Source organism: Cebus imitator, unplaced genomic scaffold (assembly GCF_001604975.1).
Source record: "Cebus imitator isolate Cc_AM_T3 unplaced genomic scaffold, Cebus_imitator-1.0 Scaffold3, whole genome shotgun sequence".
Classification (NCBI taxonomy): Eukaryota; Metazoa; Chordata; class Mammalia; order Primates; family Cebidae; genus Cebus; species Cebus imitator.
In genome coordinates, this window is record NW_016107318.1 from 12,706,111 (window position 1) to 12,721,572 (window position 15,462).

A 15,462-nucleotide genomic window follows, 5' to 3' on the forward strand; every position below is an offset into this window, starting at 1 on the left:
TCCTAATTATTACTGACAACATATTCTAAGACATCAGAATTTCAGGAATTGCATACATTCATATTAAAGCTAATTTTAATAAAATCTTATAAGCAAAAATCTGTTTAATTTTAATAAGTTTGACCATAAGGTAAGATGTCTATAAAACTTTTATCAACTTTTATAATATTTTTTATTAAAGAGCTGATCAATGCCCCAAGGAAACCCTGTTATTCCAGTGTAATGGACCAGATGCTGGCATTGCATCAGTGAGCTTTTAAGATTCATGTTTAACTTACAGAAAAACTCTGAACTAATGTTATCCTTTGAAATTGGCCCTTACATTCTCATGTACCCACCTCTTTCATGATTGTTCCTGGGCCTAGAGGGATTGAACAGTTTTAATTTCTGGTCCTGTGTCTCATGAAAGCAGTTCATTTTGATTGCTGCCTTCCCCTGGGTCTGAAGAGGAGTCTTTGAATAGTGTCAATGTTCCAGATTAGTGTTTTTTAGACCCAACAGTGAAAGTCCTCTAACGTCACAGGACAAGGATTAGGTAAGTTTATAAGACATTTCTACTGCAGAAAGTGCTTTCATTCTTTCTAATGTCACAATTTAAAACACTGTCATTTGGTGTCTAGTCAACATTTGAATCCATTGTATTAAAGTGGTTAGGTTACTCCTTGCACATCCCTGATTCCAAGCATTCTAGTGACAGAACTGTAACCAAAGGCATCAGAAAACCTGACTGATAGGTCCTTTACCAAACTGATCAAAGCAAGACAACTTTTTTCCATCATTTAAAAAAATGGTAAATGCAAATATCAGTTTTGGAAATTCAGTGTGAGGATAAATAATCTCCATTTATTCAAATACTAAACAAAAAAGGGACAAAGCAAGAGCAAGCACACAGAGGAAAATAGCATTATTGGCTGGATATGGTGGCTTATGTCTGTAATCCCAGCACTTGGGAGGACAAAGTGGGTGGGTCAGCAGAGGTCAGGAGTTTGAGACCAGCCTGGCCAACATGGTAAAACCCCGTCTCTATTAAAAATATAAAAATTAGCTGGGTGTGGTTGCATGCACCTGTAATCCCAGTCTCAGGAGGCTGAGGCAGGAGAATCACTTAAACCCAGGAGGCTGCGGTTACAATGAGCCTAGACTGCACCACTGCACTCCAGCTTGGGTGATAAATGAGACTTTGTCTTAAAAAAACAGTATTATTACACATTGACAAGATTGGTTTCTAGATGCAGCACTAACAACTGATTAGGTAACTTTCACCACTAGACTCTTGAAACCAATGCAACACTTGCATATATTTTAAGTACACACATGAAGGCCTAACAGTGATAAAAAGGCTTGAGATTAAAAATCACTAGAAAGTCTCACTTTTTTTTATTACTTAGTCCCAATGAAAGTCACTTAATTTTAATAATAGTAAATACAACTAAAGTAGCTTTAAAGAAATCATAGTCAATACAATTTTCTTAAGGAGGAGGCCAGTATTTCCTGAACATTAAACCTTTGTATCCATATTACAGTTTTTCTTAATTACCTATATATATATATATTATATAATTACCTATATATACATATATATATGTATATGTATATCTGAAACTAACTCAAATTATTGATTGAATTTGCTTGAAAATAAACACCATTTAAATATTTTTACTCTCATCTACTTTTCCAAATAAAAAAATAAATAATTGACTATTTCTGCTCAAAAGTTATAAGTCTTTTATGTTTTCTGCTAGGAAATTTAAAACTCTTGTGACTCTCTAAATCATCAGAGGTTAGCAAAATCAATCAATTTTTAAAGCGCTGGAGTTCTCTATCAATTTTTGCAGGCTTGACAAAGTAGCTTAGGACTGTTAGCTAAATAGAGCAAATGATGAACTGTTAGCAAATGATGAACTGTTAGAAAACAAAATGACTATTCATAGAACCAAATACAAACTCTCTATAGAAAATAAAAGGAATAAATGGTCTTATATAAGTACATGTAAGCAAAACTCAAGGGAGAATGAATAGCAAATAAAAATTAAAAGAAAAAACAACCAGAAAACCCAACCCAAATTTTACCTGCTACAGTGTTACACAGAGCCTAAAAAAATGACTGATATTTCATTCCTGGTTTACAAATTAATGTAGTCAAGTTCATCAAAACCACTATACATTTTGTGAGATTAAGAAATTAACTTTAGGCACTTGACCAGTAAGTACATTAACGCTAGTATTATCTATGCAGAAGAGCAAATACAGTGTGAAACAGAACAATGCAAGCATTTATTTGAAATCTGGCTCTATGTAAATCTGACTTCATGCTTACCTGTATTAAAAAAGAATTGTCAAACTGCCAATGTATTTTTTACAATATTTCTTAATTTACCTTCATCAAGACTAAAAGCTTTAATTATGAGCAATGTTAATTAGGCAAATTTCTCCAATTTCCTATCAAGTGTTAAAGAATATTTATTATCTAAACTTTTTCAACTTTCTATTTTCTCTGTATTGTGTATGCAGATGGACTTTTGGAGAAATAGGAATACACTACCTGTGGCTTACATAGACCATCTATGACATGCCTGGACTTTCTGTTTTATCCTAAATTTTCTGTTTTAAAAATAACCATTTTAATTTAGAACAAAAATGCAAAATACAAGATTCCTTATAAAAAGCTATTCACTTTTCTTTAACCTTCCTTACTAAGAATTCATCTTTATGTCCATGACTTTCTTTACATCTCTCTCACCTACTTACTGTTTTCTTTCTATCTTGCTTCATAAATCAACTTTTTCAAGTTATTTAAATATACCTTTAAATAACCTCAGAATTAGACAAAATTATTCTTTTTCTCAAGAAGAATACATATTCTTTGGCACATTGTAAATACTGAATTACATATTAACTAGAATTCTTATATTTAGTAAACTTAAATTTCAGTGAAAACTTAGAAAACAAGAAATCCTGAACTATCCGATATTGGTATTTTAAATGAAAACATTCCACAATTTTTAGAAATATATTTCTCCATATTGTAACTCTTTTTACATTGGAAATGACCCAGATATCCAATGAGTATCAAAAATTTTAAGATTTTTAAATTACACCAAAAGTTTACCATTCACCTACAAAATTTATTCTATTTACTTGTCAATTTTTTCACTCCTTTTTTTTTTTTNTTCTTTTTTGATATGGAGTCTTGCTCTGTCACCCAGGCTGGAGTGCAGTGGATGATTTTGGCTTACTGTAACCTCTGTCTCCTGGGTTCAAGTGATTCTTCTGCCCTAGCCTCCTGAGTAGTTGAGACTACAGGTGCATGCTGCTATGTACAACTAATTTTTGTAATTTTAGTAGCAATTGGGTCTCACCATAATGACCAGGCTTGTCTCCAACTCCTGATGTCGTGATCTGTCAGCCTCAGCCTCCCAAAGTGCTGGGATAACAGGCCTGAGCCACTGTCTCTGGCCCAATTCCTTCATTTCTAACAGTTTATCAGCATTACTCTTAAAAACTGAGATACTGAACAAATTACACATCATTTCAAGTTATATCCTTGTTTATAGCCTGTGAATATCAGGTGCTCACCTAAGTAAGAACCTTAAAGTTAAATACATAGGTATGTTTGCCAATAACTCAGAAGATTCAGCTATTTTTATTAAACCAACAACATTAAGTTAGTCTCGTTTTTTAAAAATCACACACAGATCATTTTGTTTTGGCTGGGTTTATGGTTTATAATCTGTGCCAAAGCTTGACACCTCAAAATCTAACAGAGACAAATATAAAGCCCAGACAAAAATGTATTCTAACATTTCTGAAGACAATTCTATTTTTATCTTACTAATAATTTTAAAGTGAGCTTGTTTATTAAGGATTTACTTGTCATGTGAACTGGAAACATAGTTTGGACTTATTTACTTAATTTATGAGTGCATCTTTATAAGCCAATTTGCTAGACACGCCAAAAACATAATAAATGTACATATACATAAACACATCTAAACACATATATACACATGAAAAAATCCAGTAGATTTTACCTTGGAACTCAAGCCATGAGATAGCCATACAAATTCACTGGCCTACATACACGTTCACATAGCTAAACTTCATTTTTCACAGTAGGGTAAAGAAGCTTTCATGGTAGTTTGATTTTTAAAGGCCAAACATACCTAGACTCCAAAGAACACTATGGCCAAAGAGCACCACAAGAGATTATCACATACTAACCAGGCCCAACCCTGCTTAGAATAGCAGCATAAGAGCCTGGATACATGGAACTCCATCCCATTTTCTCATTTAGCAGCACTATAATTTGAAGACCTTATAATACCAGCTAAGATCAGGTGCGTTCCAGATGGTATAGCCACAAGTACCTGCCAACAACTGCATTCAGGGCAACCTTAAAGAATGCACCATGAGTACATGCATCAAGGAGACTGCACTCTGAGTTCAAACCCTGACCTCCCATGAATACACTGACACACACACAAACAATCAACAAAACATAATCCAAATGTTGCAGCAACAAACAGGCCCCGAGAGTGTCCAAACTGAAACATTTGGGATGTGTCCTCTCTTTATCAGTTGGGCATCATCAACTTGCAAACAAATATTCCTTCAGAATTTCCCAAATTGAGAGGAGTCAATCCCGCTGTCTGGTACCCACAAAAGATACTAACTTGTCCAGACACACACATAACAATTACAAACAAGCCTCTAAAAGTGTCCACCTGAAACAGTACGGTGTGTCCCTCTCTCAGTCAGTTTAGTTTGTTCAACTTGCAAATGGAAATTTCTTTAACATTTTCCAAATAAAGAGGAGTAGTTCCTGATATCTGGGCTCACAAAGGACACGTACTCATCCAGACACAGGTGAAAGATTAAGGCTGTTCTTCCTGACTGATCAGGAATGCAGTTATGGCTGGCAGTGATAGGGTTGGAGAAAGAAAGACCAAGACCCACCTGGGCCAGAAACGGGTTGGGCAGCTGCTTAGGAGGGCTTCTGAAACTCTCCTGGCTGACATTATCAGTCAGGGAGGCAAAATCTGTTACTGAAACACCAGAAATCTAATGACTGAGACAAGAATTGCCAGAGAAGAAGATTTTAATTGGGTGATGCAGCCAAGAATATGGTAGATCAGTCTCAAACCCTTGCTCCTGACTGACTAAAATTAAGGGTTTATATAGCAGAGAAGAAATGTAACCATGTATGGGAAAATAGGAATTAGGGAGGTGTAAGGAAAAGGAGCTTGCCAACAGGAAGCAGGTTATCAATTAGTCCCTTATGGCAGGTAAGGGATCTGAAATCTTACTGTCCAGATGTGATCTGGTGAGTTTCAGTTCCTTGATACTATCTGAGAGGTCTACTAATTGGTTTTCTGAGAGAAACTCAAATAAGACAAATGTAACTTTCTCACATTTTAAGACTGGGAAAGTCAATTTCTACATTTATTCAAAAGAAACTATAAACATCAGTTCTATGGGACAATGAGGCTGGTGTCAATATCCATTATTTTGCTATTTTTCTTCCACATAATTTACTTTCTAATATACTACATTATTTATTTATTATATTTAATAATTACTTCTCACTGTCGGAATATAAACTGTGAGAGCAGGGTCTTTGGCAAGTTTTGCTCATTTATGAGTCCCTAGAGACATAATAGTTGCTCAATAAATAAGTGCTAAATTAATGATTTGATAAAATATCCATCCACCTTGTGATAATCTTTCTTTAAATGATTTTGTAGGGTTCTCTATGAGAAAAAGAAAATAAATATTTTATAATATAAAAAGCAAATGCTGTTTTCCTGTTTGTCATTTTTCTTTGCTTAAAAATGTTTACCATGTAGAAACCTTGAAATTTTTATGCCTTATAACTTACTAGGTCTAATTTACAAATCATGGGTTTTGTTGCAAACTTCATAAGATGTTGCCCCATTACGGTTGTATTTTTAAAAGTTCTTCCAGTACTTCTGTGGTTTATGTTTTTGCATTAAAATCTTTTGTCCATCTGAAGTTTAGTTTTTCAGATTATTTTATTAACAATTTTTAAGAATACATGTGTGTATATATGTTTATATGTATTTGTGTATACGTATTTTTTTTCAATTTGACAATCACATTGGTTTTTGAATATAATATACATTTAGATTTTGCATCAGGATACAGTTACTATGTGGTCTGTGGTGTGTTTTTGGTGTCGATATCTTCTGTTATTTTGAAAGATTTCCTTATTTTTCTAATGATTAAGTTTAAATATATACTCCTGTATAACACCTTGATTTTCAGCTTTCTTAGATAATATCTACTGGTTTTCTACCTTAACAAAAGAAGGTATAACTTTATCTTCCTCTCCTTTTCATGCTCTCATTTTTTAAACAGGAATTTATTTTTCACATTTGATATTTAACAGATTTAACAGGATCAAATATGTGGCACCAAATTTTGCTAGATAGCCCCTGTTAATTCTTAGATTTCTTGAAATTTAGTTTCATCATTTTACGTTTTTTGTGAAATTCTGTAATGCATAGTTCAAATCTCCTTTGTTTATTTTTGATATTTATCATTTTCTCTATAATCTTGTCAGACATTTATCTCCATTTTATTTTGTTCAGTTTTTCATTCCTGTTTTTAGTATCTGTTTTCATTTCTATTTATTCTTGAGCTGCTTCTATATTTTTCTTTATTTCTTCTATAATTCTCAAAATTGCTTCTCTAAACTCATATCTCTGTATATCATCTTGTTAAAAAGATTATTCCCTTAATAATTAAAAATGCACATGTATATATGTACGGTCATATTTAAGTATAATTTTGATCTGTTCATAATACTATCTTTCTGGTGGGTGATTGTAATCTGCAATTTTTTTCCTGCTTTTCACTTTTGTTTTTGGTTGAGACTTTTTTCTCCCCAACTAGTTCTTTGAAGCATATTTATGTTGGCAGGATACCATGGCCATATTTTGGGTCAGCAGAAATTTTTATTTGGATTAAATGAAATCTTTTAGCCATCATCTTTAGCATGCTAGTGGATGCAGGTAGCTGTAAGATTGCTCACAATGTAGACTTTCTTTCCTATTTTGGTACTTAGAACCAAAAAAATTTTTTTTAAAAAGTACCCATTGTTAGGCCAAGACATTCTATTTTCTTTGTTGTAAATATGATATTTTGGTTTTTCCTTTAAATGTGTTTCGTTTGTTTTGGAGAGTATTACTATGCAGTTTCTCTGAGATCTGTAGCCAGTGGTATTCTGCAGCCCCTTTATATTGTGGTAAAATATATGTAATATAAAATATAACATTTTAATTGTTTTGAGTGTAAAATTCAGTGGTATTAAGTACATTCACAATGTTGTGCAACTATCATCACTATCCATTTCCAGAACTGTTTTGCTACCCAAAACAGAAATTTTGTACCCATTAAACATTAACTCTCCACTCCCCTGGGTAAACTATTCTACTTATTTTCTCTATATATTTGTTTATTTTAGATACCTTATTTACATGAAATCATAAACGATTTTTCCTTTTGTGTCTGGTTAATTTCACTTAGCACATTTTCATTTTATCTGTGTTATAATATGTTAATAGCATATTTTCAGTTTATCTGTGTTGTGGCATGACAACAAAATCATTATGGCTGAAAAGTATACTATTATATGCATACATCACAGTTTCTTTATCTATTAAAGTGGTGATGGACAAGAGTTATTACTACCTTTTGGGTACTGTGAGTAAAACTGCTCTATATCTTAGTGTACAACTATCTGTTTGAGTCCTGGCTTTCAGTTCTTCTGGGCATATAACTAGGAGTGAAATTGATGGATTGACATTCTCTTTTTACTCCTCCTTCACCTTTCTTGGTGTTAATTACTTGCAACCACACTTCTATATATTTTGTGTATTGTGGCCATAAGACAGCCCATAGTTATACTAAAGAGTGTTTATGATTTAGTTTTATTATTCTTGCTAACTTATTGTGGTATCTGAGAATTAAAAGTGGGATAATGTGAACTTCATTCTACCACTTTTAACCAGAAATATTTAATAAAATTTACTGTCAAAAAATTATCCAGAAATGCTTATAGTATTCTAAACTGAAGTTTCTTTCTTCTATATAGACATGAATAATGAAGTTTAATATTTAATGGAAAAATAAATAAATAACCATTGAGCACCTTCTATACTCTGAGATGGCTGCTTCATACTTTAAAATTATATTATTGTTATCTAATTTAACTATTAAAGTAAGCCATGGTAAGGTAATTATTATTACTCTTATTTTATAAACAATATGAGACATACAGCTTACATAATTTTTCAAAGTCATAGAACAAGCTAGCCAATTGGGAGGTATACTGAGATGTTTCTGACTATAATCCATATGTTTTCTCTATAAAAAGCTTCTACCCACTGTAATGACTAAATTAGTTTTCAGTAAAATCAAATAACTCATAGCACCAAAATTATGAGTACAGACATTCAAAAATTAGAGACTTTTATGTGTGTTTAATCCACTTGGTCCAGTTTAGGATATATCCAAAAATCTACTGATTGAGAGGAGGCAACATTTTTTGCTTTGCCATCCCATTCTTATGTGTCATCTTAAGAGGCTAAAGTTCCACTCAAAATAAGAAAAACATAGTTTTCCCAATTACTTGGCAATAAAAAGATTACTCAATAAATATTACCTCAATCTGCCATTCTTAATGTATCTTTTCATATTTATTTATGTTTCTTATGCATATCACAGCAAAATGCTGAACACTGACAAAGGTCTACAGTCTTTACTGCAATGCACACATTTGTGTACCTTTGCTATTAAAATTATGCTTTTCTGGACTTAAATAAGATCTTATCACTTTCTCTTGATGAAGGCCATTTATTAGTATGACTAGGTGAAAATATGCTCTCAGTTTCAAAATTACATTTAAATGTTACATACCTTCAATGCCACAATAAGTACCCTTAACTCAGTGAAACATGATTTTTACAGTCAAGGTATAAGCCACTAATTTAATATTTACATAAAAATAATAAAGATAATTTTAATTTAAAAATTTTAATTTTTTAAATTTATATATTAAATATATGTATTCAGATTTGTTTGTTTTGATCTTAAAAATATATTATTTATATACTGTCTTGTTCCAAAAATGACTTCAAGCAACATATAAGAGAATATGTAAAATAAAATAAGGTGATATAAGTTAAGAGTATACGACACAGAAACATATAACACACAATCCCTCTCTCTCTTTCTCTCTCTCTCTCTGTGTACGCATTTTATAGATTTTGGTATGGTGAAGTGCTTGCCAAAGAATATATGTATAGATAGAAAGAAAAATTATTGTGAGTTTTAACATATTCCAAAAACGACCTTCAACTACCTATGAGATAAAATCACAATAAGTTGAAAAAAACTACAATATATCATAAATCAAACTGTCAAATACCTAAGAAAAGTATAAATATTTAAATAAGGCAGTTTCAGAAATTCCTAGGTAGCTGGCCCAATTGCCAGCTGTTAGTATCCCAATACAATTTTTCACACCAGAGATGGATAAAGACTCAATATTTTTAAAATCTACATTATATGAAGGCAAGAAAATAAACAAAAACAAAAGAAAACAAAGATGGAGGTACGCCTTGATAAAATGTTTCTTAAGGGCAAGTTTAAATTGTGTATGTGAGTTAAATTTTAAAAAAGATGCCTGAAAACAATTCTATTTGATAAATTAATTATAATACTTTTAGAGGATAAGCTGTTATACAACAACTAAATTGCATTTGTCAAATAGTTTTTAAAGATATAGGAAGGCATTTATGATACATTAATAAGTAAATATTTAGTTAAAATGTTGTGTAGTTCAATTTAAAAAATCTCATTATCTTTAAACATTCTGAATATACAGTATATTCTTATTTGAAAATTATTTTGAAGTTATTTGTGGGCAATTTATTTTCATATCTGATTTTTTGTTGATATAACTGTTAGAAATATTTTTACATATATTATTTATTAAGCAAAAACATGTGTCATATACCACATGACAAAACAGGGTATATAGAGTAATCTCTCTTTTTTTTTTTTTTTTGGTCAACAAAAATATTTATTGTAAATCTTTTATTTGCTAACAAATATCCTAGATAGTTAAATATTTCATATCTGGCCAAATTAAGCTTCATAAACAAAAGAAAAATAAGATCCTTTTCAGACAAACAAATGCTAAGGGAATTTGTTACCACCAGACCTGCCTTAAAAGAGTTCCTGAAGCAAGCACTAAATGTGGAAAGGAAGGAATGTTACCAGCCACTACAAAACACACTGAAGCACACAGACTACTGACACCATAATGCCACCACATAAATAAGTCTGCAAAATAACCAGTTAACATCATAATCACAAGATTAAATTTACACCTATAAATATTAACCTTAAATGCAAATGGTCTAAATGGTCCAATAAAAACACACACAGTAGCAAGCTTTATAAAGAACCAAGATCCATTTGCATGCTGTCTTCAAGAGGCCCATCTCACAGGTAATGATGCACATAGGCTCAAAATAAAGGGATGGAGGAAAATCTACCAAGCAAATGGAAGAAAAAAGCAGGGGCTATAATCCTAATTTCTGACAAAACAGACTTTAAATCAAGAAATATCAAAAAAGACAAAGAATGGGATTACATAATGGTAAAGGGTTCAATTCAACCAGAAGATCTAACCATCCTAAATATATATGCAGCAATACAGGAGTACCCAGATTCATACAGCAAGCTCTTAGAGACCTTCAAAGAGACTTAGGCTTCCATACAATAATGGTGAGAGACTTTAAAACCCAACTGACAAATTAGAGAGATCATTGAGACAGAAAATTGACAAAGATATTCAGGACCTGAACTCGGCACTAGATCAAACAAACCTGATAGATATCTACAGAACTCTCCACCATCCTAATCCCTCAGCCCCCACCCTCAAAAACAAAACAAAATAAAATATACATTCTTCTAATCACCACAGGGCACTTACTCTAAAATCAATCACATAATTAATTGGAAATAAAATACTGCTCAGCAAAAGCAAAGAACTAAAATCATAATAGTCTCTCAGACCACAGTGCAATTATATTAGAAATCAAGTCTAAGAAATTCACTCAAAACCACACAATTACATAGAAATTAAATAACCTGTTACTGAATGACTTTTGGGTAGAAAATGGAATTAAGGCAGTAATAAAGAAGTTCTTTGAAACAAATGAGAACAAAGATAAAACATACCAGAATCTCTGGGACACAGGTAAGCCCCAGTGTTAAGAGGGATATTTATAGCACTAAAGGTCCACATCAAAAAACTAGAAAGATCTCAAGTTAACAACCTAACATCACGACTAAAAGAACAAGAGAACCAAGAACAACAACAACAACAAACCCAAACTAGAAAAAGACAAGAAATAACCAAATCAGAGCTGAATTGGAGAAGATAAAGACATAAAAAAAACATTCAAAAGAGCAATGAATCCAAGAACTGGTATTTTGAAAAAATAAGAAAATAGACCATTAGCTAGAGTAATAAAGAAGAAAAGAAAGAGGATTCAAGTAAACACAATGAGAAATGACAAAGGGTATTTTACTACTGATCTCACAGAAATACAAACAACCATCAGAGAATATTATGAATACCTCTATGCATATAAACTAGAAAATCTAGAAGAAAATTATAAATTTATAGACATATGCATCCTCCTAAGACTAAACCAGAAAGAAACTGAATCCCTGAACAAACCAATAATAAATTCTGAAATTGAGGCAGTAATAAATAGCCTACCAACCAAAAAAAGCCCAGGACCAGACGGATTCACAGCTGAATTCTACCAGATGTACAAAGAAGAGCTGGTATCATTCCTGCTGAAACTCTTCCAACAAATTGAGGAGGAGGGACTCCTACCCAACTCATCCTACGAGGCCAGCATCATCCTGATACCAAAACTTGGCAAAGATACAACAAAAAAGGAAACTTCAGGTCAATACTTTTAATGAACAGCGATGCAAAAATTCTCAACAAAATACTGGCAAGCTGAATCCAGCAGCACATAAAAAAGCTTATCCACCACGATCAAGTAGGCTTCATACTGGTATACAATATAATATTTGGTTCAACATATATAAATCAATAAAAGTGATTTATCACATGAACATAACTAAAGACAAAAACCACATGATTATCTCAATAGATGCAGAAAAGGCTTTCATTAAAATTCAACATCCTGCCTGTTAAAAACTCTCAATAAACTAGGTATTGAAGGAACATATCTCAAAAAAAATAGGAGTCATTTATGACAAAACCACAGCCAATATTATACTGAATGGGCAAAAGCTGGAAGCATTCCCCTTGAAAACTGGCACAAGACAAGGATGCCCTCTTTCACCATTCCTATCAACAGTGTGGGAAGTTCTGGCCAGGGTAATCAGGCAAGGGAAAACAAAGAGCATCCAAATAGGAAGAGAAAAAGTCAAACTGCCCTTGTTTGCAGATGACAAGATCATATATCTTTAGTAGAACCTCATAGTCTTAGCCCAAAAGCTTCTTAAGCTGATAAACAACTTCAGCAAGGTCTCAGGATACAAAATCACTGGATACAAGGTTTTAAAATTTTCTACATTGAACATGTACTCCATTAGTAACCAGAAAAATTATTTACAGGAAATAAACTGGTTGAAAAATAAATTAAAAAATGAATAGAGATATAAGTCAGGGCCAGAAACTAGGTAAAACATTTAGCTCACAATCACCTAACCACTTGATCTGAACATTTAGAAGATAACAGTCATGGTATTAGGGCAAGACCTTACGGCTGTTTTACTTTAAAAAAAAAAAAAAAGCTAAAAATAGCATTCTGACATAAAAAAACAATATATTTGGAAATATCTTCAAGACTAAAGAAGATTTAACAGTGCATGACAGTGTTCTTTTCCTTGGCTAAGTCTCACACATCCTTCAAATCATCAGTTGGGATGTTGACTTTCTGTAGTAAGCTTTTCTTTAGCCACCAGGTTGCCTTCCATGTTCCTCTTTGTGGCTTCCAGAGTACCATGTGTGGCTCCCACCACAGCACTTATCTCTCTGAGTTATAATTAGCTGAACACTTTCCAGGATTTATCAGTGCTGAGGCTATCTCTGTTTTGCTTACTGTTGTATTTTTCCCTTAGTCTAATGGTTAGCACATAATTAGTGCTCAATAATTCATTTAACTAAACTGAATTTCACAAGACTATCTCTTGTGGCTGTAATGTAGGTTGAAGTTATCATCACATCAAAAGACAATCCAGAAGAAGCAACCTGGAAGGGTTTGTAGCCTATTACAGACATAATCTGTATGCTTAGCTCTTTACTAACTTAGCTTGATATTTTTAAATATCTGGAAAAGTGAATGGATAGTTTGCTTTACATGTAATTTTTTTGTATATTGTATCTCTCCAATGAACTTTGAAAAAATTACATTATAGTTATCTCAAATTTGTTTAGTCATATAAAGGTACTGGTAAAAGGTATTTTATGCTGTCAATTGTTTAAAGACACATGTGCCTAAACAGATCACAGGAGACAGGAATAAGCGTCCATTCTGAAAATTGTCTGAAAACTCATCAGTAGGATCAACTCTTTTTTTTTAGAAAGATGTTTTGATTTCATTGTTGCACATAAGTAAATAGACAATTAAACCTAATTATATTCCTTATAGCACTGCCACAATAGTTTTATGCTTAAAATAAAAGTTAAGGAAGGCAAACTCACAGCTTTCCATGACGTAATTAGACATGTGCTCCAGAGCTGTTTTTTTTTTTTTTAAGGTCATTCAACCTGTGTCATTGCTCTTTATAAAACAGTTGAAACTTTGCAACTGTCTACCAATCATTACTTATAAAATAGTTGATTTTAGCTTTGATTTTTGCCCATAATTATGTAGTCAAAAGCTCTAGTTTGAACTTTATCATGTGTAATACGCTTGTTAGACCTGAATGAAAATCGATACTAACATCATAATTTTAACATTAACTAGATGACAAATCTAGTTAAATAAACCCTCAACCAGTCAGACAGAAATATTAACTCACACTGGAACTGTTAAGATTTGACCAGTAGCAACTTAAGTGACAATAATAGTGTAGCTATTTCAGACTTCCATAAAAAATCTGGATAGTGTGGACATTAATTAGAAGTAGAAGTCCTATCTGTAATAAACGTGTATTAAAATACATGTTTGCTATTTAACCAATTTCCATTTGTTTAACCTTTATATAAACACATAGTATATCGTTTATGTAACTAAAATAAAACAATTGTTTCTCTGCATGTTAACTTTAGCATAATACCATCATTTTATTTCACTGATATATTTTAATGTTTTCTACAAGAATTATTGGCTTTAAGCATCACCACTCAATTTACTATGGTTGATTATTGAATTATTATTATCTGTTAGGTGATAATGTTTCTATACTGGAAAGGTCTTTTAAAATTTAGAATAAACATAATTTTAAATCAACAAATCAATTTGAGGAATACAAAGTATTGCTCAGTTATTTTTTTCACCTTTAAGACTCTTATTTTCATAATTTCTAGGAAGTGTATTTTGGTAACAGGCAAAACTGTTAAAATTCATCTTTATATGAGAGTGAGGTACATTTCTAAAAGTTCCTGTAAATGACAGCCACTTCTTAATTTTTACCCCCAAATTTTCAAATGTCTGAATGTAATTGGTGATAAATTTCTGAGAGAGCACTGAATAAATCATTTTTAACTAAAGGCCAAATATAATGTGTTAGTCTACAAGATGCAAACACTAAATTCTATGCACAGCAGCTGCTGGATCATCTCCAGCAATCTGAATTCATTTAGCTTAAAAAACAGTTTCCTACATGTCTAACCACAGCTTTTCATAATGAAAACTGCCATATTCTTCCCATAATTACATCTAAACACATCACTAGCCCTCCAACAATTGTTTCCATGCTGTTTCTTTTAAATTTTTACTGTTGAAACCCATAACTTAACTTTGAAATTTTCTTTATGCTCTGACATTTTAAAAGCAATATACTATGCTGTATTTACCACTCTCTAGGAACCTCTTTGAGTTTATGAATTTCCTGCATTCCTTTCTATTCTCAACTTATTCCAGAGTTACCTTCAGTCTTCTGTGCTAGTCTATGCCTAGAAAATCTCATTATTTTCTTGTCTTTCCTATAACTTTTTCTATCCATGATAGTTTCTGTCTTTTTTCATTGATCGGTTCCTTTTCTTGCTGGTTTAATCCTTGAAAACTAATTTTCCCTGTTACAGAATTTTTATTCTCTTCTTACATATGCTTTAAGACCTGGAGGAGAAGTAACTGACCTCAACTACTCTTTATTCTGCATCTCTTTTTATAGCCATTTGTTCACTGAATAAGCATCTTTATAGGTAGAGGCTAC